The sequence below is a fragment of the Coturnix japonica genome, chromosome 2, assembly GCF_054131305.1.
Source record: "Coturnix japonica strain WE chromosome 2, WE-NBRP24, whole genome shotgun sequence".
In the NCBI taxonomy this organism is placed as follows: Eukaryota; Metazoa; Chordata; class Aves; order Galliformes; family Phasianidae; genus Coturnix; species Coturnix japonica.
The window spans coordinates 62974894-62996414 of NC_140664.1; positions in this window are offsets into that span (position 1 = coordinate 62974894).

Sequence of the window (21521 nt, forward strand, 5' to 3'; positions counted from 1 at the left end):
CCCATAATGGGGTCTCTCAGTACCCCCTGTCCTTCCTTCTTCAAAACTGGGGCAACTCTCAGGCCATAGGCCCCAACTGCCGTGTTTGGGTTGCCATGGAACACTGGTACACAGATGATGTCACTAGTGTTACGAGCACTGCAACTGCCGCAACTGCCATACTGGAGGGCAGAGCAGAGAGAAACAGCAGCAGCAATTTAGAGCTCGCCACTAGTAATGGATCCTCCTCCCCACAAGAAAATCAGGTGGGTGGGGAGGAGGCAGCTGGTGAAGCTGATCGATGAGGAGCCCATGGAGGTGGATGACCCTCTAAATCAAGAGGAACCCATGGAGGTGGATCCACCTGTAGAACAACCAATGGACGTGGATCCACCTCCATGCGGGCTGAAGACACGGCGCCCGATAACTAACATCAGAAATTGGTGAGTGATAGATTGAAAAGAGGTGCCAAACTGGGTTAAGCATCAAATTATTTCATTTTGTATTCTGAAGAAAGCTTATGTGATTTGTTCCTTCACAGAAAGGGAAGTGAAATCCCAACAAGCTGACTTGCTAGACTCAGCCAGGAAATCAGTGGCAGAGGGGAGAATTCAGCTTGGGTTTTTCACTCATCCTCATTCCAATCAATTAAAAGAGTTACCCAAATCCTCACGCAGATTCTTCTAAATAATCCCAAATGCCTCCAAATGCACAGACATTGCCATTTACAATTTTTCTATGGTACAAATGGGTTCTGCTGTGGATAACAATAATCTCTTTACCAAACAAAACCTACTGCCATTTCCTTCTGTATTAGGGATGCCAACTCCTGTACGTACCACTACACCTGTCTTGAAAAGGAGGTAATGGACTGTTTGTGTCACATCTGCAGCATGCATTAGGTTGTGATAAGGATTTTTGTGTTTGCTGTATCCAACCTCCAGAGCTTCCACAAAGGACACCAGGGCAGAAATGGGGATCTGAGAAAAAAAGCACACCATTAAAAATGAAAGAATCACATGTAACAGCTAGCATTTGGAGGAGATCGTTTTCAGAAGAGGCTCCAGAGAGCAGTTTGTACTGCTTGTACTTCCCAAATAAATAACATCTTACAATACCTTAAACAAGTATTCAAGAGAGAGAGTGAATCAAGCTCACTTCCTCGAAAAGGCTTTCCCCATCCAAACATGAAGCCACATTTGGGGGATTTCTGGGGAGCACACTACATGGGTGGTGGCAGCTGTGTGTGTATGAAACAAGCAGCAGAGATTCTCCAATGCTTTGCAACAACTACAATACCCTAAACCTTTGTATTTCTACAGTTAGAGTTGCACAGCCATTTCTCTCTTGAGTATGTATCCTGGGGCAATGCATTTCTCACCAGTTATCATCTTCAAACATTTCTCACCAGGCGTAAGAAGATCCTGAAGGAGGCCAGGAGACAGAGAAAGTAGGAGTCCTGTCAGAGTAAGTGTCAGCAGAGAAAGAGCAAATGGAATCTTTGGGTGGGGATAATGGAAAACATCTCAGAGCAATGCTCCTGAGACCCAAATGTGACTCTGTTCACAGTTACAAAGGAACTGTTCAAAGTAAAAGATATGGAGTACACCTTTTACTCCACCTTAAGTAGTATTTGCATTTTGAAACCCATAGCAAGCCAATTTTTCATTTTTGGTTTGCATGCTTGAGACTCCTAAGAACACTGGGAGAATGATACTATCATTCCCACTGCATTCCACTCTGTGGAACTCCACTTGCTTCATGCTGTCCAACTATAATCAAATGTTCTAATTGAACGACATTTGGTCCTTGTTGCTGCAGAAAGATTCTCTTCCCCCTTTAGGGGAAATGACCGTGACCACAAAATCTTTACAGACACCTTCAAATGCAGCTGAAATCATTGCAGTCTGAATGGAACAAAGTAAAATAAGAATGAAATAGAAGAAAATGCAAGGTGGAAAAAGAGACCCATCTTGTAACTTCTGACCTTGAAATGACTGATCAGATCATAGCGTGTGAGAAGTTCATAGAAAATGAATTTCAGTGCATGATCTCCACTGGCATCGTTTAGTGCAAACACATCAAAGGACCACTTGTCTACATTCTGCAAGAATGAATAGAAAAGAAGGTTAATCTGGTCTTCCATTTCATCATGATAGTTCAATTTCTATCACTTTATGTCTATTAATGGGTGATGAGAGTGTACAGATTTTATTTACAAAATTCTCAATTTCACGTAATCAATAAGGAGTCTAATTTACTCCTCAGTACAGCATGACTCACAGTTGAGAAGTTTCTATTCAGAACTGAAGTTGCTTGCTTGTTCAAGTCACAGTGATCCACCAATTGAACCAGCAAAGCATAAATGCAAAACAAATCTTAGTTTGCCTTGGTAAATGAAAGATGGTTACGGGCACTGGCATGCCGGCCTGTGCTCATATTTTCATCACCTGTTGCACAGTGAACTGCTATAAAAATATCTCAAGCTGCCTTGCTTGACCCAAAGAGATCTTAGATTCTTTTGACTATGGCAGCTTTCATTGTCCAAAGACAGCAGGATTCTCTTTTTTTAAGGACGTGAGTTTTTAATTATCTGCAAATATTTTATTTTTTTAAGTATGAGTGAGTTAACTGGGGCTTGTCATAGTAATGCTACACTAAGTGCTAACAATGGCATAAAAAATGAGCTTTACGACATCAAAGTAAATATCTAAGTACAATTGAGAGAGTTACAGTTAGCTGTAAATGCTCTATTAATGCTGCAGGGTGCTCAGTCAAGAGACAGAAGAAGACAAGTTCGAATGCCATCTCATTAAGCTGTAGTATAATGTATAAACTCTCTTGCAGAAAGTTGAATTCCATCTCAACTCCTTTGAATGGCAGCATGAGCCAGGAGCACTACACCATCTCCAACTCCATCTCTGAAGAGGATGCTCCCTAAACATCATGAAGCTCTCTTGCCAACTCCTGTGCCTCTCTTGGACTGTATTTATTTTATATGTTTCACATGTTTTACGTGTTTTACATGTTTTATATGTTTTATATTTTTTATGTTTTACAAGTTTTACATGTTTTACATGTTTTATAATTATATACTGTTAAAATCATATAGTTATATAGTAACGTACAATATACAATATTAGAATGTAGAATGATAGAATGTACTTTTATAATTTAAATATGTTATGTATTTTATATTTAAATTTATATTTATTATATAGTTAATAATTAATTAATTAAAATAGTAATTTTTTAGTAATAGTTTCATTTTCTCAAAATAATTCCATTGCTTTGGGTTACTCAGTGAAGGCATCCTGTTGGTCACCGCAGCAAAAGAAACCAAACATCACTCAAAAACAAACTAGTTGTCAGTCAGTGTCATCTCAATCATTGCCATTCTCACTCTGAGGGGAAAGCTGATTATAGAAAGCCAGATCAGATGAAGAGATGTGTTTATACATTTCTACATCATCTTTCATGATTTATTCCAAGATGTAAGACAGCTGTAACTCTGGGATTTCTTTTGTCTTTACTTAGCTGTACTGCATTAAAACAAACAAGAAAGCAGTTCCCAGTAAGAAGATGGGATGGAGGCATTTAAGACAAAGACTCTTTTCAAAGACAGACCACTTCTTCTAAACAACTCATTCCTATTTAAGCCACATCCATTACCTATCACAAGACCATCCAGGCAGATGCTTGTTCTCAACACTGTTTTGAAAAAAAAAAGACATCCTAGAATGGTCAAGATGACATTATCTCACCCTGAGCAAAATTAGTCAGCACCTTTGTTGGTATTCAGGGGTCCTACTTCCTCTAGCTCAGTTTATACTGCTTATAACCTTTAATATCATAAAAATACAGAGAGGGAAGAAGAATTCTGTGAGGCTTATGCCCATTGAGCATAGCTGACAGGTCCTGCATTGTTCTGTCACTGCTGAGGAATTCAGCAGAAGAGGTGCCTTTATAGGCATGTTCTCTAATTATCTGCCCACAAAGTGCAGAGTACAAATTTATGAGATCCCATCTGCAGGATTACACATGTAAACCTGTGGCTGGGAAACGGGGTAAATGAACACTTCCATTTTGAAAATGAATGTCATGTTGGATCATTCTTGTTGCACTCAGTGGACCTTATGTAAATTTTTCCTATCTTTCAATAAATTTTGCTATCCAAAACAAAAAAGATTCAGTACCCTGTGTATCTTTCCTGAGTAGACTGGAGCAGAAAGACTGTTTCAGGAGCATTACTGTGGTTGTAAAATGTTCTCTGTACAACTACTACACCTTTGCAAAGCTGCTGTGGAGATAGTTGGTGGTTAACCTACATTTATGGTATTGGCATAGGTACCCTGCCTAAATTGAGAAGCTTGCAATTTCCCCATGAATGGAATCTACTTTTTCCAACTGCTTGTCATCTCTCACTTTTCATCTGAAACCTCAAAACTCTAAGATTATTATTCCAATGCCGATTGTCACCTTGAAGATTCAAACCTGAGCAGTGATAGAAAATCCATTCTCTCAGGACAGTGCAATTGAGAGAGTTACAGTTAGCTGTAAATGCTCTATTAATGCTGCAGGGTGCTCAGTCAAGAGACAGAAGGAGACAAGTTCAAATGCCATCTCATTGAGCTGTAGTATAATATATAAACTCTCTTGCAGAAGGTTGAATTCCATCTCAACTCCTTTGAATGGCAGCATGAGCCAGGAGCACTCACCATCTGCAACTCCATCTCTGAAGAGGATGCTCCCTGAACATCATGAAGCTCACTTGCCTACTCCTGTGCCAGTCTTGGACTCTTTTTATTTCGTCTTAATAGGAAACAGTAGCTACTGCTATAATCATATAATTATATGTTTTATATGTTTCACATGTTTTACGTGTTTTACATTTTTTATAATTATATACTGTTAAAATCATATAGTTATATAGTAACATACAATACACAATATTAGAATGTAGAATGATAGAATGTACTTTTATAATTTAAATGTTATGTATTTTATATATAAATTTATATTTAAATTTATATATATATATTTAATATAATTTAATTTATTATATATATAATTTATTATATATTAATATTTAATAATAATTTAATTCATATATATTTATATATATATATTTATAAATTTATATTTATTATACTACAACAGAAAATGCTAATATGCCTATCTAAATATGGAATTTACATCATCTACACTCATTAACTTGACATCTTAGAGCGACTCTTCCTCAGCACTGCACGAGGAACCCTGGCATGCCACTGACCCTTGACACAGAAACTCCTTTTGTCACTCTAAATGGGATTATCATCTTCCAGCATTTTGAAACCCCTCTACAATCACACCAGACTTTATAGGGGCAGCAAGGAGGATGCTCACATCAGCCATCTGTCACAGTAGATACAAATTCCGGACTCCTTTGGGCCTTGGAGACTGTAACAGCCTCAAAGGTTTCACTCAGCAGTATAACAAACACAGATGGTTTCCATTTTGGTCCCGAGACAAACCTGCTGTCTTGGACAAGGCAATGATATTCCTAAAGTGAACCTTCTGTTTAAAACACTTGAGATATCTAAATGTCTGAGTCAATGATAAACACAATATACACCTTAAACCAATATACTTGTGTGAATATTCTTCTTCAACAGGCATATCCAGCCTGCGGCCTGCGTGCCACTTGCGGCCCAGCTCATTTCACACATGCGGCCTAAGCCCTGCTGCTTGGCCTCATCATGGCAGATGGTCTGCCCCAAAGTACTGATACTACAGATACAGCTCAACTTGCCATTTTCTTTGGAGGTATTGATTACAAATGCAATGTCACTGCCTTTTTGGTGCCTCTGAAAGACACATTTATATCTCCTGATCTGTATGTAGCAGTAACAAAACACATTAAAGCAATTTTCTTTAACCCTTATCAACATGTCTTGTAGAGCTACTGTTGGTGCCCCAGCAACGGCTGGTAAAAGAGTGGGACTTATAAAATTAACAGAAGATGAGGTAACATTTGATGAAATATCACTGCATCGGATATCAAGAAAATTTATGTGCAAAAGCTTTAAAAATGGACAGTTTCACACAAATCTTCATCAAAGCTGTGAATTTAATGAAGTCCAAGGCACCAAATCATCTCCAATTCTATGAGTTCATTAGAAACATGAATGCTGATTATGGGGTAATCATTTGCGTTTTCTAAAGGAAGGTGGCTAAGCCAGAGTAAAACGCTCTATTATGTTTATGATTTGCAAAGTGAAATCAAATTCTTTATGGAATCGGAAGAAAAAATTGTGCAAGAACGTGAAGATTAAAAACGGCTCACAGATTTAGCATTTTTGATGGATTTGACTGCTCATTAAAATGAGTTAAACATGTACCTTCGGGGTGAATTTCACCTTTTCTGTGCTATGTTTCAGACAATACCAGCATTTGAAATGAAACTTAAATTATGGCAAGCTAAAGTTATGGCAAATAATTTCATGTATTTTGATACAGTGGCTAAACAGAGCCATGTGAACATTCCATTCTGATGAATAAATTTGATTGTAGATTTCAAGACTACCAAAAAAATAATTATTTAACATGTATTTGCAACTCTATTTTCAGGCAACATAAATACGCTACTTGCAAATTTTCACACTGAATGTACAGAGTTACAATCAGACATTGAACTAAAAAAAATTAGTCACATCTGTTTACCAGACTTCCACAATCCTTCTTTTACCAGAGAAAAGTATCTGTCACTTCACTGTAACACCTTATTCATGTCGTTACTTTTTGGTGGTATGTACATTTGTGAACAATTACTGACAAGGATGAAGCATAGGAGTAATATTTCATCAAAAGTCTGTGACGAACACCTTGAGAACTCACCAAGAATGGCAACCAGTCAAACATCCCACTTGTTTTATGTTTTTATTGATGGTTTTTTGGTGTTTGTTTTTTTTTGTTGTTGTTGTTGTTTGTTTGTTTTATGTTTTAATAAATAAATAAGCTTTGTTACTTAAACACATTACATCTATTACATACTCTACATGTTGCCCAAGGCAATTCCTGTTCACATACCTGAGGCCCAGGTAAGCCAACAGTTTCACCATGTTCTAGATAAAAGGAAAATGCACTTTTAATCACTTGTCTGAAAAGCTAGTCATATTGAGGGCAGGTGTCAATCTATTGCACTTTTAACCTCCCCAGCTGAAAGGGAAACCACCAAAGACAAATGTTGTCTGTACATCAAGCAATCTGATGAAAAAAAACAACACTTTGCATTGATCTCTTGATTCAACTACTCTGGCTGCAAAGTAGCTTATTCAACCAATGACAACACTCACAAAGTTACCAGCTAATTAAATGAGTTCTTACAGTTCCTTAATTCTCTAAGTATAAACTTACTTGGGGCACATATATACATGCCCCAGATGAAATGTCAGAAGGTGCTCTAATGCTACCTGTAGGCAATGTGATGGAGCTACAGCCCTAAGGTTATCTTCTATACATTTTAGTCTTAAATTTGACCTTCACCCCACTTCTTGGGCTAACCAAGAGATCAACAGCAGTGCTTCCCAAATGTTCAGTCCATTTGCCGTTCCATCTGTTATCCTTAGAGCCTTCATTTGTTTTATCAACTGGCTGATTTAGAGACAGCTGATTTTCTGTTCAACAACAGTGATTTTGCTGAGACCCCCAGCACAAGAAAGATGAAGTGCACTTGGAATGGGTTTAGAAGAGGGCCACTAAGATGATCAGGGGGCTGGAGCACCTCCCCTATGAAGAAAGGTTAAGGGAACTGGGCTTCCTTGAACTGAAGGGAACTGAACCTGAAAAGGGTTCAGCTTGGAAAAGGAAAGGCTCTGGGGAGATATCTTTGTGGCCTTTCAATATTTGAAGAGAGTGTATAAACAGGATGACTGTTTACAGGGGTGGACAGTGATAGGACAAGGGGGAATGGTCTTAAACTGAGACAAGGGAGGTTTAGGTTAGATATTAGGAGGAAGTTTTTCACACAGAGGGTGGTGATGCACTGGGACAGGTTGCCCAAGGAGGCTGTGGATGCCCCATCCCTGGAGGCATTCAAGGTCAGGCTGAAAGTGGCTCTGCACAGCTTAGTCTCATGATTGGCAACCCTGGGGGGTTGAAACTAGATGATCTCTGGGGCCCTTTTCAACCCAGGCCATTCGATGACTCTAGGTTTCTACAATTCATGGCAGGCCTGACAATTTTTTGCAGCCACAGTCAAGTAGATGTTTATACTGCAGACACTTACTGTCTGCAGACACTTTGTAAACTACATTTTCTGTTTTCTTGCCTGCATATTAGCTAGCCAAGAAAAGAGTTCCATGACAGCATGGGTATCAGAAAAGATTGAAAACAAGAAGTCATTTCTAAGCAGGAGAATATTTCTGCAGCTTGTCTTGTTAATACTAAGTTCTGGCTCTAGCACGACACCAATGAGCAGCAGATCACAACTTACAGGGTCAAGGAATTGAATCAGCTGTTCTCATAGCCGTATGAATGGCATGTAGAGCCACTAGTCCAAGTCTGTTCACCCCTTTTTCAGTGGTAAATCTTACATCTTCACACTCATGTCATGCAGAAAGGAAACATGCTACTGCAGTATAAAAATCGGTAACTGATACCTATACAGTGATGCTGTGGAAGCCATTCAAAATTGCCAAACCTCAGATTCACTGAAAAAGTGAGTGAGAAACTGTGCCTTGGAATTGTACGGCTACCACTCTATTTGCATACATTAGAGAAGCCGAAGCATTTCATTCTTTCATTAAAACCCGTTTTTCACTCATCCTCACTCCAGTCAATTACAACAGTTACCCTAATCCTCACGCAGATTCTTCTAAATAATCCCAAATGCCTCCAAATGCACAGACATTGCCATTTACAATTTTTCTATGGTACAAATGGGTTCTGCTGTGGATAACAATAATCCCTTTGCCAAACAAAACCTACTGCCATTTCATTCTGTATTAAGTATGCCAACTCCTGTCTGTACTACTACTACTACTGACAGAGGTCCCTGAGCCTCCCTGACATTTCAAAAGATGCATCACAGCAGCAGTTGACTTTGGAAAGTAGGTGGGCACAGGTAATTTACTAGAAATCGGTACATGATTTCTAGTAGCACATGAAAGAAAATGAAGATCTCAAAATAACTGAAGACACATATTTAGTGGGTTTTTCTGATTCTGCTTCTCTGCGACTGGAGTCTGGGATACACAAGGCTGTTAATTTTGCTCTGACTTAACTTAGCACTCAAAAACTGGAAAAACTGTTTCTGGAATTCTCTTTCAAGTTGACAGAACCATAAAATGGCTTGGGTTGGAACGCACCACAAGGATCATCAAGCTCCAACACCCCTGCCACAAACAGAGTGGCCAACCTCAACTTCTAATACTAGACCAGGCAGCCCAAGGCCCATCCAACCTGGCCTTGATCACCTCCAGGGTTGGGTCATCCACAACCTCTCTGGGCAGCCTGTTCCAACAGCTCACCACTCTCTTGGTAAAGAACTTCCCCCTGACATCCAACCTAAATCTTCCCTCCTACAATTTAAAACCATTTCCCCATGTGCTGCCGTTATCCACCCTTTTAAAAAGTTGACTCCCTTCCTGTTTGTAGGCTCCCTTTAAGTACTGGAAGACTGCAATGAGGTCACCCCACCTGCTTCTCTTCTCCAGGCTGAACAAGCCCAGTGACTATATGCTACCGCGGATTGCATATAGCAGAATTGGCTAAATAGAACCCAGAAACTGTCTGCAAGATGTGCTTCCACTGAGGTGTTACTGGACTCTATTTAATGGCATTAATAATGTGCAAGAGCCACTTAATGCTTGACATGACACACCTTCAGAATGACCTGTCCTTAATCTGGGCTGACCCCTTTATTTCAGAGAAACGTTGTCCATACAGCAGAGGAAAATCTAATGAACTGAAAGAGTTTACCTTCTCTAACTGAGCTGAGACCTCCCTCAGCCACACTGGTTATCGAGGCATGAAAATTATGCCACTCATCATCACCTTCACCACACCTGAACCATCTCTGCCACTTAAAAGCTAGTAAGAATATGTCACAAAGAACTTAAAACTAACCCTCTAAAGATAAGGTCTGCACAGTGGAATTACAAAAAAGAAAAAAAAAAAAAGAGAGAGAGAGAGAGAGAGAGAAATAGCTGAGAGCTGACAGCTTCCCCAGGCAAGACCAGGAAGGCTATGAACAAGGAGCTGGAATCCTAAGAACACCACATGAAATGAAGGGCAGTCCCAGAGCCCAGGAGGCATCTAGTCTCACTGAAAAGTGGTAAAACAGGCACTGTGAATCCATCCTCAGGACAGGTGCCCTGAGAACTAGCATCCCTCCTCCTTCCTCAAAATTACTGTGGTGGAAAGACAAGACGACACCGTCATCAGAAACACCACCAAAAACAGCTTAGTTTGTCTTAGTTCAGCAACAAGCTGCAGAGTTTCTTGGCATGTTGGCTGTAATTTAGTCCGTGTGCACCAAACAAAAATACCTCCCTTTCCTCTTCATGTGATGTTAGCCTATTGAACACTTTCATGCTGCTTGAAGTACAGTAAGAGTCAACTGATGGGCTGCAGACATCTGTGGAACTGGGCCCTGTGCCCCTCAGCCCTCTTTTCAATATCACTACTCCAGAGGTGGCAGGGATCCAGAGATCAAATATGACCTGATTACTTATCTGGACACTCAATCGATCCTCCATCTATTCTTTGTGCACTGTCATGTGTGGCCTGACTTCACTTTCAACCACACATTCAGTAGCTGGATGGAGGAAACACTTAGAACAGCAATCCCAAGTCAGCCCTCTCGTCCTCAGAATGAAAAAGCCACCACCAAACATCAAGGATCTCACAGACCCTCCAGCGGACCACTCATGTCATCCCAGCACAGCCTCTCAGAGGACACCAGGTCCTCTCCTCCCCACAGCCCTCCCTTGGGGATCAGGGCAGATGAGGCACTACCTCCCCTATGCTCAAGGGACAGAGGTGAAGGACAGCAAAGGAGAACTCCCACCACCCTTGAAACCCAGCACTTCTTTATTGATTGCATGTCCCTAGGCTGCCTGCAGGGTGTCAGTACCCTTTGTGCCCTCTCACTTCCTGTTGGGCAACAAGCTGCCTCCACTTGCAGGCAGCCAGGCAGCTGCCAAGTAGAAGGCTCTCCTGGCCTGATCCTGCTCATCCATCAGTACAAATGGATTTGAGGCATGGGATGAAGAAGGGACTGGAGTCTCCATGGGGCCTTTTACCCAACGGCTACAAGTTCTCTCTAGCAAGCACAATGGCACAAGTGAGTCCTTCCCAGAAAAGGGTCCCTAAGTGCCCCCTGTCCTTCCTTCTTCAAAACTGGGGCAACTCTCAGGCCATAGGCCCCAACTGCCGTGTTTGGGTTGCCATGGAACACTGGTACACAGATGATGTCACTAGTGTTACGAGCACTGCAACTGCCATACTGCAACTGCCATACTGGTCAGCAGAGCAGACAGCAGCAAGAGCAGCAGTTCACAGCTCGCCTCTTAGTAATGGATCCTCCTCCCCACAAGAAAATCAGGTGGGTGGGGAGGAGGCAGCTGGGGAAGCTGACCAATGAAGAGGAGCCCATGGAGGTGGATGGCCCTCAGAATGAAGAGGAAGCCATGGAGGTGGATCCACCTGTAGAAGAAGAACCAATGGACGTGGATCCACCTCCATATGGGCTGAAGAGACGGCGCCCAATAAGTAACATCAGAAATTGGTGAGTGATAGATTGAAAAGAGGCGCCAAACTGGGTTAAGCAACAAATTATTTCATTTTGTATTCTGAAGAAAGCTTAGGTGATTTGTTCCTTCACAGAAAGGGAAGTGAAATCCCAACAAGCTGACTTGCCAGACTCAGCCAGGAAATCAGTGGCAGAGGGGAGAATTCAGCTTGGGTTTTTCACTCATCCTCACTCCAATCAATTAAAAGAGTTACCCAAATCCTCACGCAGATTCTTATAAATAATACCAAATGCCTCCAAATGCACAGACATTGCCATTTACAATTTTTCTATGGTACAAATGGGTTCTGCTGTGGATAACAATAATCTCTTTACCAAACAAAACCTACTGCCATTTCCTTCTGTATTAGGGATGCCAACTCCTGTACGTACCACTACACCTGTCTTGAAAAGGAGGTAATGGACTGTTTGTGTCACATCTGCAGCATGCATTAGGTTGTGATAAGGATTTTTGTGTTTGCTGTATCCAACCTCCAGAGCTTCCACAAAGGACACCAGGGCAGAAATGGGGATCTGAGAAAAAAAGCACACCATTAAAAATGAAAGAATCACATGTAACAGCTAGCATTTGGAGGAGATCGTTTTCAGAAGAGGCTCCAGAGAGCAGTTTGTACTGCTTGTACTTCCCAAATAAATAACATCTTACAATACCTTAAACAAGTATTCAAGAGAGAGAGTGAATCAAGCTCACTTCCTCGAAAAGGCTTTCCCCATCCAAACATGAAGCCACATTTGGGGGATTTCTGGGGAGCACACTACATGGGTGGTGGCAGCTGCGTGTGTATGAAACAAGCAGCAGGGATTCTCCAATGCTTTGCAACAACTACAATACCCTAAACCTTTGTATTTCTACAGTTAGAGTTGCACAGCCATTTCTCTCTTGAGTATGTATCCTGGGGCAATGCATTTCTCACCAGTTATCTTCAAACATTTCTCACCAGGCGTAAGAAGATCCTGAAGGAGGCCAGGAGACAGAGAAAGTAGGAGTCCTGCCAGAGTAAGTGTCAGCAGAGAAAGAGCAAATGGAATCTTTGGGTGGGGATAATGGAAAACATCTCAGAGCAATGCTCCTGAGACCCAAATGTGACTCTGTTCACAGTTACAAAGGAACTGTTCAAAGTAAAAGATATGGAGTACACCTTTTACTCCACCTTAAGTAGTATTTGCATTTTGAAACCCATAGCAAGCCAATTTTTCATTTCTGGTTTGCATGCTTGAGACTCCTAAGAACACTGGGAGAATGACACTATCATTCCCACTGCATTCCACTCTGTGGAACTCCACCTGCTTCATGCTGTCCTACTATAATCAAATGTTCTAATTGAACGACATTTGGTCCTGGTTGCTGCAGAAAGATTCTCTTCCCCCTTTAGGGGAAATGACAGTGACCACAAAATCTTTACAGACACCTTCAAATGCAGCTGAAATCATTGCAGTCTGAATGGAACAAAGTAAAATAAGAATGAAATAGAAGAAAATTCAAGGTGGAAAAAGAGACCCATCTTGTAACTACTGACCTTGAAACGACTGATCAGATCATAGCGTGTGAGAAGTTCATAGAAAATGAATTTCAGTGCATGATCTCCACTGGCATCGTTTAGTGCAAACACATCAAAGGACCACTTGTCTACATTCTGCAAGAATGAACAGAAAAGAAGGTTAATCTGGTCTTCCATTTCATCATGATAGTTCAATTTCTATCGCTTTATGTCTACTAATGGGTGATGAGAGTGTACAGATTTTATTTACATATTTCTCAATTTCACTTAATCAATAAGGAGTCTAATTTACTCCTCAGTACAGCATGACTCACAGTTGAGAAGTTTCTATTCAGAACTGAAGTTGCTTGCTTATTCAAGTCACATTGATCCACCAACTGAACCAGCAAAGCATAAATGCAAAACAAATCTTAGTTTGCCTTGGTAAATGAAAGATGGTTACGGGCACTGGCATGCCGGCCTGTGCTCATATTTTCATCACCTGTTGCACAGTGAACTGCTATAAAAAATATCTCAAGCTGCCTTGCTTGACCCAAAGAGATCTTAGATCCTTTTGACTATGGCAGCTTTCATTGTCCAAAGACAGCAGGATTCTCTTTTTTTAAGGACGTGAGTTTTTAATTATCTGCAAATATTTTATTTTTTTAAGTATGAGTGAGTTAACTGGGGCTTTTCATAGTAATGCTACACTAAGTGCTAACAATGGCATAAAAAATGAGCTTTACGACATCAAAGTAAATATCTAAGTGCAATTGAGAGAGTTACAGTTAGCTGTAAATGCTCTATTAATGCTGCAGGGTGCTCAGTCAAGAGAGAGAAGAAGACAAGTTTGAATGCCATCTCATTAAGCTGTAGTATAATGTATAAACTCTCTTGCAGAAAGTTGAATTCCATCTCAACTCCTACGAATGGCAGCATGAGCCAGGAGCACTACACCATCTCCAACTCCATCTCTGAAGAGGATGCTCCCTAAACATCATGAAGCTCACTTGCCAACTCCTGTGCCTCTCTTGGACTGTTTTTATTTTATATGTTTCACATGTTTTACGTGTTTTACATGTTTTATATGTTTTATATTTTTTATGTTTTACATGTTTTATAATTATATACTGTTAAAATCATATAGTTATATAGTAACGTAGAATATACAATATTAGAATGTAGAATTATAGAATGTACTTTTATAATTTAAATATGTTATGTATTTTATATTTAAATTTATATTTATTATATAGTTAATAATTAATTAATTAAAATAGTAATTTTTTAGTAATAGTTTCATTTTCTCAAAATAATTCCATTGCTTTGGGTTACTCAGTGAAGGCATCCTGTTGGTCACCGCAGCAAAAGAAACCAAACATCACTCAAAAACAAACTAGTTGTCAGTCAGTGTCATCTCAATCATTGCCATTCTCACTCTGAGGGGAAAGCTGATTATAGAAAGCCAGATCAGACGAAGAGATGTGTTTATACATTTCTACATCATCTTTCATGATTTATTCCAAGATGTAAGACAGCTGTAACTCTGGGATTTCTTTTGTCTTTACTTAGCTGTACTGCATTAAAACAAACAAGAAAGCAGTTCCCAGTAAGAAGATGGGATGGAGGCATTTAAGACAAAGACTCTTTTCAAAGACAGACCACTTCTTCTAAACAACTCATTCCTATTTAAGCCACATCCATTACCTATCACAAGACCATCCAGGCAGATGCTTGTTCTCAACACTGTTTTGAAAAAAAAAAGACATCCTAGAATGGTCAAGATGACATTATCTCACCCTGAGCAAAATTAGTCAGCACCTTTGTTGGTATTCAGGGGTCCTACTTCCTCTAGCTCAGTCCATACTGCTTATAACCTTTAATATCATAAAAATACAGAGAGGGAAGAAGAATTCTGTGAGGCTTATGCCCATTGAGCATAGCTGATTGTCCTGACAGGTCCTGCATTGTTCTGTCACTGCTGAGGAATTCAGCAGAAGAGGTGCCTTTATAGGCATGTTCTCTAATTATCTGCCCACAAAGTGCAGAGTACAAATTTATGAGATCCCATCTGCAGGATTACACATGTAAACCTGTGGCTGGGAAACGGGGTAAATGAACACTTCCATTTTGAAAATGAATGTCATGTTGGATCATTCTTGTTGCACTCAGTGGACCTTATGTAAATTTTCCCTATCTTTCAATAAATTTTGCTATCCAGCATTTATCCACAGCATTACCGTGGTTGTAAAATGTTCTCTGTACAAATACTACACCTTTGCAAAGCTGCTGTGGAGATAGTTGGTGGTTAACCTATATTTATGGTATTGGCATAGGTACCCTGCCTAAATTGAGAAGCTTGCAATTTCCCCATGAATGGAATCTACTTTTTCCAACTGCTTGTCATCTCTCACTTTTCATCTGAAACCTCAAAACTCTAAGATTATTATTCCAATGCCGATTGTCACCTTGAAGATTCAAACCTGAGCAGTGATAGAAAATCCCTTCTCTCAGGGCAGCTGATACATTTCCTTCTCCACTTCTCTGTACACACATTTTCATTCTTCCCTCTGCAAAGTCATGATTGATTTCAACATATTACTGTCATTGGCTTCATAGCTCAACACTAGAACAGAGCTGGAACCTTCAAGGATACGAACATTCTGAGCCAGTCTTGGACTCTTTTTATTTCGTCTTAATAGGAAACAGTAGCTACTGCTATAATCATATAATTATATGTTTTATATGTTTCACATGTTTTACGTGTTTTACATGTTTTATAATTATATACTGTTAAAATCATATATAGTAACATAGAATACACAATATTAGAATGTAGAATGATAGAATGTACTTTTATAATTTAAATGTTATGTATTTTATATTTAAATATATATTTAAATTTATATATATATATATATTTAATATAATTTAATTTATTATATATATAATCTATTATATGTTAATATTTAATAATAATTTAATTCATATATATTTATATATATATATTTATAATTTTATATTTATTATACTACAACAGAAAATGCTAATATGCCTATCTAAATATGGAATTTACATCATCTACACTCATTAACTTGACATCTTAGAGCGACTCTTCCTCAGCACTGCACGAGGAACCCTGGCATGCCACTGACCCTTGACACATAAAACTTTTCGTCACTCTAAATGGAATTATCATCTTCCAGCATTTTGAAACCCCTCTACAATCACACCAAACTTTATAGGGGCAGCAAGGAGGATGCTCACATCGGCCATCTGTCACAGTAGATACAAATTCCGGACTCCTTTGGGCCTTGGAGACTGTAACAGCCTCAAAGGTTTCACTCAGCAGTATAACAAACACAGATGGTTTCCATTTTGGTCCCGAGACAAACCTGCTGTCTTGGACAAGGCAATGATATTCCTAAAGTGAACCTTCTGTTTAAAACACTTGAGATGTCTAAATGTCTGAGTCAATGATAAACACAATATACACCTTAAACCAATATACTTGTGTGAATATTCTTCTTCAACAGGCATATCCAGCCTGCGGCCTGCGTGCCACTTGCGGCCCAGCTCATTTCACACATGCGGCCTAAGCCCTGCTGCTCGGCCTCATCATGGCAGATGGTCTGCCCCAAAGTACTGATACTACAGATACAGCTCAACTTGCCATTTTCTTTGGAGGTATTGATTACAAATGCAATGTCACTGCCTTTTTGGTGCCTCTGAAAGACACATTTATATCTCCTGATCTGTATGAAGCAGTAACAAAACACATTAAAGCAATTTTATTTAACCCTTATCAACATGTCTTGTAGAGCTACTGTTGGTGCCCCAGCAACGGCTGGTAAAAGAGTGGGACTTATAAAATTAACAGAAGATGAGGTAACATTTGATGAAATATCACTGCATCGGATATCAAGAAAATTTATGTGCAAAAGCTTTAAAAATGGACAGTTTCACACAAATCTTCATCAAAGCTGTGAATTTAATGAAGTCCAAGGCACCAAATCATCTCCAATTCTATGAGTTCATTAGAAGGATGAATGCTGATTATGCGGTAATCATTTGCATTTTTTAAAGGAAGGTGGCTGAGCCAAAGTAAAACGCTATATTATGTTTATGATTTGCAAAGTGAAATCAAATTCTGTTTACCAGACTTCCACAATCCTTCTTTTACCAGAGAAAAATATCTGTCACTTCACTGTAACACCTTATTCATGTCGTTACTTTTTGGTGGTATGTACATTTGTGAACAATTACTGACAAGGATGAAGCATATGAGTAATATTTCATCAAAAGTCTCTGATGAACACCTTGAGAACTCACCAAGAATGGCAACCAGTCAAACATCCCACTTGTTTTATGTTTTTATTGATGGTTTTTTGGTGTTTGTTTTTGTTGTTGTTGTTTGTTTGTTTTATGTTTTAATAATAAATAAATAAGCTTTGTTACTTAAACACATTACATCTATTACATACTCTACATGTTGCCCAAGGCAATTCCTGTTCACATACCTGAGGCCCAGGTAAGCCAACAGTTTCACCATGTTCTAGATAAAAGGAAAATGCACTTCTAATCACTTGTCTGAAAAGCTAGTCATATTGAGGGCAGGTGTCAATCTATTGCACTTTTAACCTCCCCAGCTGAAAGGGAAACCACCAAAGACAAATGTTGTCTGTACATCAAGCAATCTGATGAAAAAAAAAAACACTTTGCATTGATCTCTTGATTCAACTACTCTGGCTGCAAAGTAGCTTATTTAATCAACCAATGACAACACTCACAAAGTTACCAGCTAATTAAATGAGTTCTTACAGTTCCTTAATTCTCTAAGTATAAACTTACTTGGGGCACATATATACATGCAGGTGAATTAGCACAGGCTTTCTTTATATTACAATATGCTTTCACACAGAGCAGTGCAGGTTAAAGGTGGGCTTGAGCACATCAGGCTAGTGTGAAGTCTGAGTTTGCTTACATGGACATAGCATTAGCTTGGCTGTAACCACGTGTTAAAGCAGCCACATCCAACCCACAGCCCAGCCCAGCCAGCCCTATGGCCACCCGCATCAACAAACTCAGCAACAATGAAACCATTGGAGCAAAGCAATCCCTCTTTTCTCAGCGCAGACCAAGCAAGCCAAAAGGTTTAACAGCTCTGACCTAATGAATCTGTTCTTCATTTCCACCTTTCTTTATCAGCACCTCCTATTTTGTCTGAAAACAGTGCCAGCCAAACTTGAACAGACCTGAACATAAGCAGATGAGTTGATAACCTCACATGGCCACAGTGAATCCTCTCTGTTTCTAAGTTTGATTACACACTAGTTTATAATGCCTTTCATGGCCTTCTGCATTAAGTCCTGAATATTCTGAGGTGAGAAGTATGACCTATTATAACAGTGGACACCTTCATACCAATGCTTGTGCTCACTCTTGCCTGTTCTTAAAGAGGGTTTTGCATGAAGCTTTGCTTTAGATTTTGCAATAGGCAAAATTTCCTGACCATAACATTTATTTTTTAAAAAACAGTGTATTTTAAAAAGGACTAGTACAGGAGTCTTTCACAGGATAACTACCTTAATGATGGTACAGAGACAAGAGAAAAAACACAGACCTCAGCATTTTTAAAGTCCTTACGCAGTACCAGGTTTGTTGGCTTCAGCTTTCCCTCGGCAAAGCTCAGGGATCTGCTTGGAGAAACTCCCCTTCCACCTCCACAAGTGGGATTTTTGTTTTATATAATATTTCTAAACAAACAAACAAATAAAAAACAACATAATGCATTATGAATTAAGGTATAGTAACAGTCTTTCTCAGCCAGGATTATCTCAGAAAACAGACCTCAAAACCTCTCCCACCAGTCCTGTTTCATATATCCCATATGGTCTGGCCCAAGCAGAAAGCTCGTGGATGCCAGAATGAGCATCACACACATAACGAACAGAGCAATGTCTGGCTTCCCATTCTATAAAATCAGTGTTTTAACTGGATCATACTGGACTGGCACGACTGTTTTGGTTTCAGTTGGGACATATTCAAAGTGAGTTTGCTGTGAGCAAAATTACTGATGGGAAAAAACTTGATTAGCTACCACAGTACTAAAAAGTCAGCTGTTCTTGCATTGCAGACCAACTGAAAACCTACTATGTAGCAACAAACATAATATCAAGAGGTACCATTAATCTTGCCAAGGAACATTCACTTTCTCATGATATGCTAAGAAGTGTCAGTAAACCAACTTCTCTGTATAGAAAAGATTTTAACAGGAAAACATATCCTTGGGAAGTCTAACTTCTTACTGCCTTTGGACACTGAGAACTTTGACCCCTGAACTGCAAAACAAGCCAAAAACAAATAGAAAAGTAACTTGCACAGGGAGCTAATAGCTATATATATGTGTATGTGTGTTGATCTGGCTTCTATTAGATTGTCCCCTCCGTTATCATCTGTCAAAGCTGAACTGCCTGTCTTCTAAAGCAGTAGCCTGGAAACTTGTAGACATGCTTATATTTAATTACAAGATGAGTTCCCCAAGTGCTGATGGGAATAATGACATAGAAAGGAAGGAGGTTAAAGTGCAGACTTGTTACAAGCTCAAACTATTTTCCAGACTGTGCTTGTGAAATAACTGAGCAGGAAGGGTTAGAGAACTGGATGGGGTCCCAGCCTTCTTACAAGCCGGACAAAAACTGTAAACATTTAAAAGATCAGATCTGGGCATAAATTCTCCATCCCACCATTAATGCAAAAGACCCTCTGGAAAGACTGTGATAAATCCTTTACTACACTAATATGCTTTGTGGAGTCATGTGGAACCTGGCAAATGTGTGAGGCAAAAAGGGTTGGATGTGAGATCCTGCTGAGAGTGACAGGACTCTTTCCTTGTGCTTAAAGCTTTCCTCTAACATTCCCAAAGCAACTGTGGGATCCAGGGGCTAGGATCTCATCCTCAGGGAATTTCTGCAGAGCTGTCAATGACTGACTGAATATTTCTGACAGGAAAAACAAAATGCAAAAGGCAATTCTCAGCTGAGTTTCAAATCACATTTGAGATCTGAGGGATTTCCTTCATGTTTCATAAGCCCATTTTTCAACAACCTCTTAATTTTGCGGAATTCACAGAAAAACACAAAAATAACTTATATGTCTAAGGAAAAGGCATTTCAATGTGAAAACAAAGAGTTTTTCGTTTAAAACTGACTAGAACAGGCTAGTCTTGACTATGTTGAAAGTAAAGGCAAAGTTAAATGGAAAAAGCAGAACTTCTTAGGAGCAGTTTTTAAGTTGTGTGGTTTGGAAATTGCTTGGTTTTTGTGTTGTTTTTTTTTTTCACAGACATTTCAATCTTGCAAAAAATTTCTGACTGTACTGAGCACTTACTCCATTTACAAGAAATGATTTCAGCCTTTATGAGTCTGCTTTTCAAAATGAATCTCTGAGCCACCTAAACACACAAATTAAACCCAGCAAGGTAACAAATGTGCTCATCTTTCCCAGACATCAGCAGAAAAAGCATGCAGTGCTTTCGCATGGTGCCTGGAGAGTGCTCAGTTTGTTCTGTGCCTTATGTCTGAAGCATACAGGATCCGAGGGTGCTGCACAGTTTCAGAAATGGGAATTAGCACTTTGCCCCTTAGGGCCATCTGTACAATATATTATTTATGAAAGAAACCCCAACTAATTCAATGCACACCGTGCATGTTCTGGCAGCTGAACTGCAGTTACTGACTAGGGGGGGAAAAAATGAAGATAATGCGAAGAAAAAAGGTCTGTGAGCAGTCATGGTGTTAGAAGATATTTTAATGAAAGGGGATAGAAAAAGGCATTTTTGTTGCAAATGCATACCAAGAGAGAGAAGCAGTTCACAATCCTACCACTGGGTGTTTCTCCCAAAGCTTTTCGAACGTCAAGGATGTTTGTATATTTTTCCTTCAGCTGAAATAACAGCTTCATCCAATGCAGTGGGCTAAAATAGGAGAGAGTGGTCTCCACTGGCAAACGACAGGCATCCGCAGAAGACTCCCTGCCTGGCCCCATAAATACTCTGCTTGTGTAGCAAGTTGTGGCCAGATGCACACACAAACACAGCAGTCACCGCTGAACCTCAGTGTGCCCATCACTTTCTGTGCTCCTGGTTCTGTTCCCAGACACGTGCCCTGCCTGCTTGCTCCACTTTTATCCTTGGCTCTCCCCTGGGTCCCAAACGGCAGCAGCCTTGCTCCCTCCCCTCACCATTCCCCTTACGTCTCTCAACACAG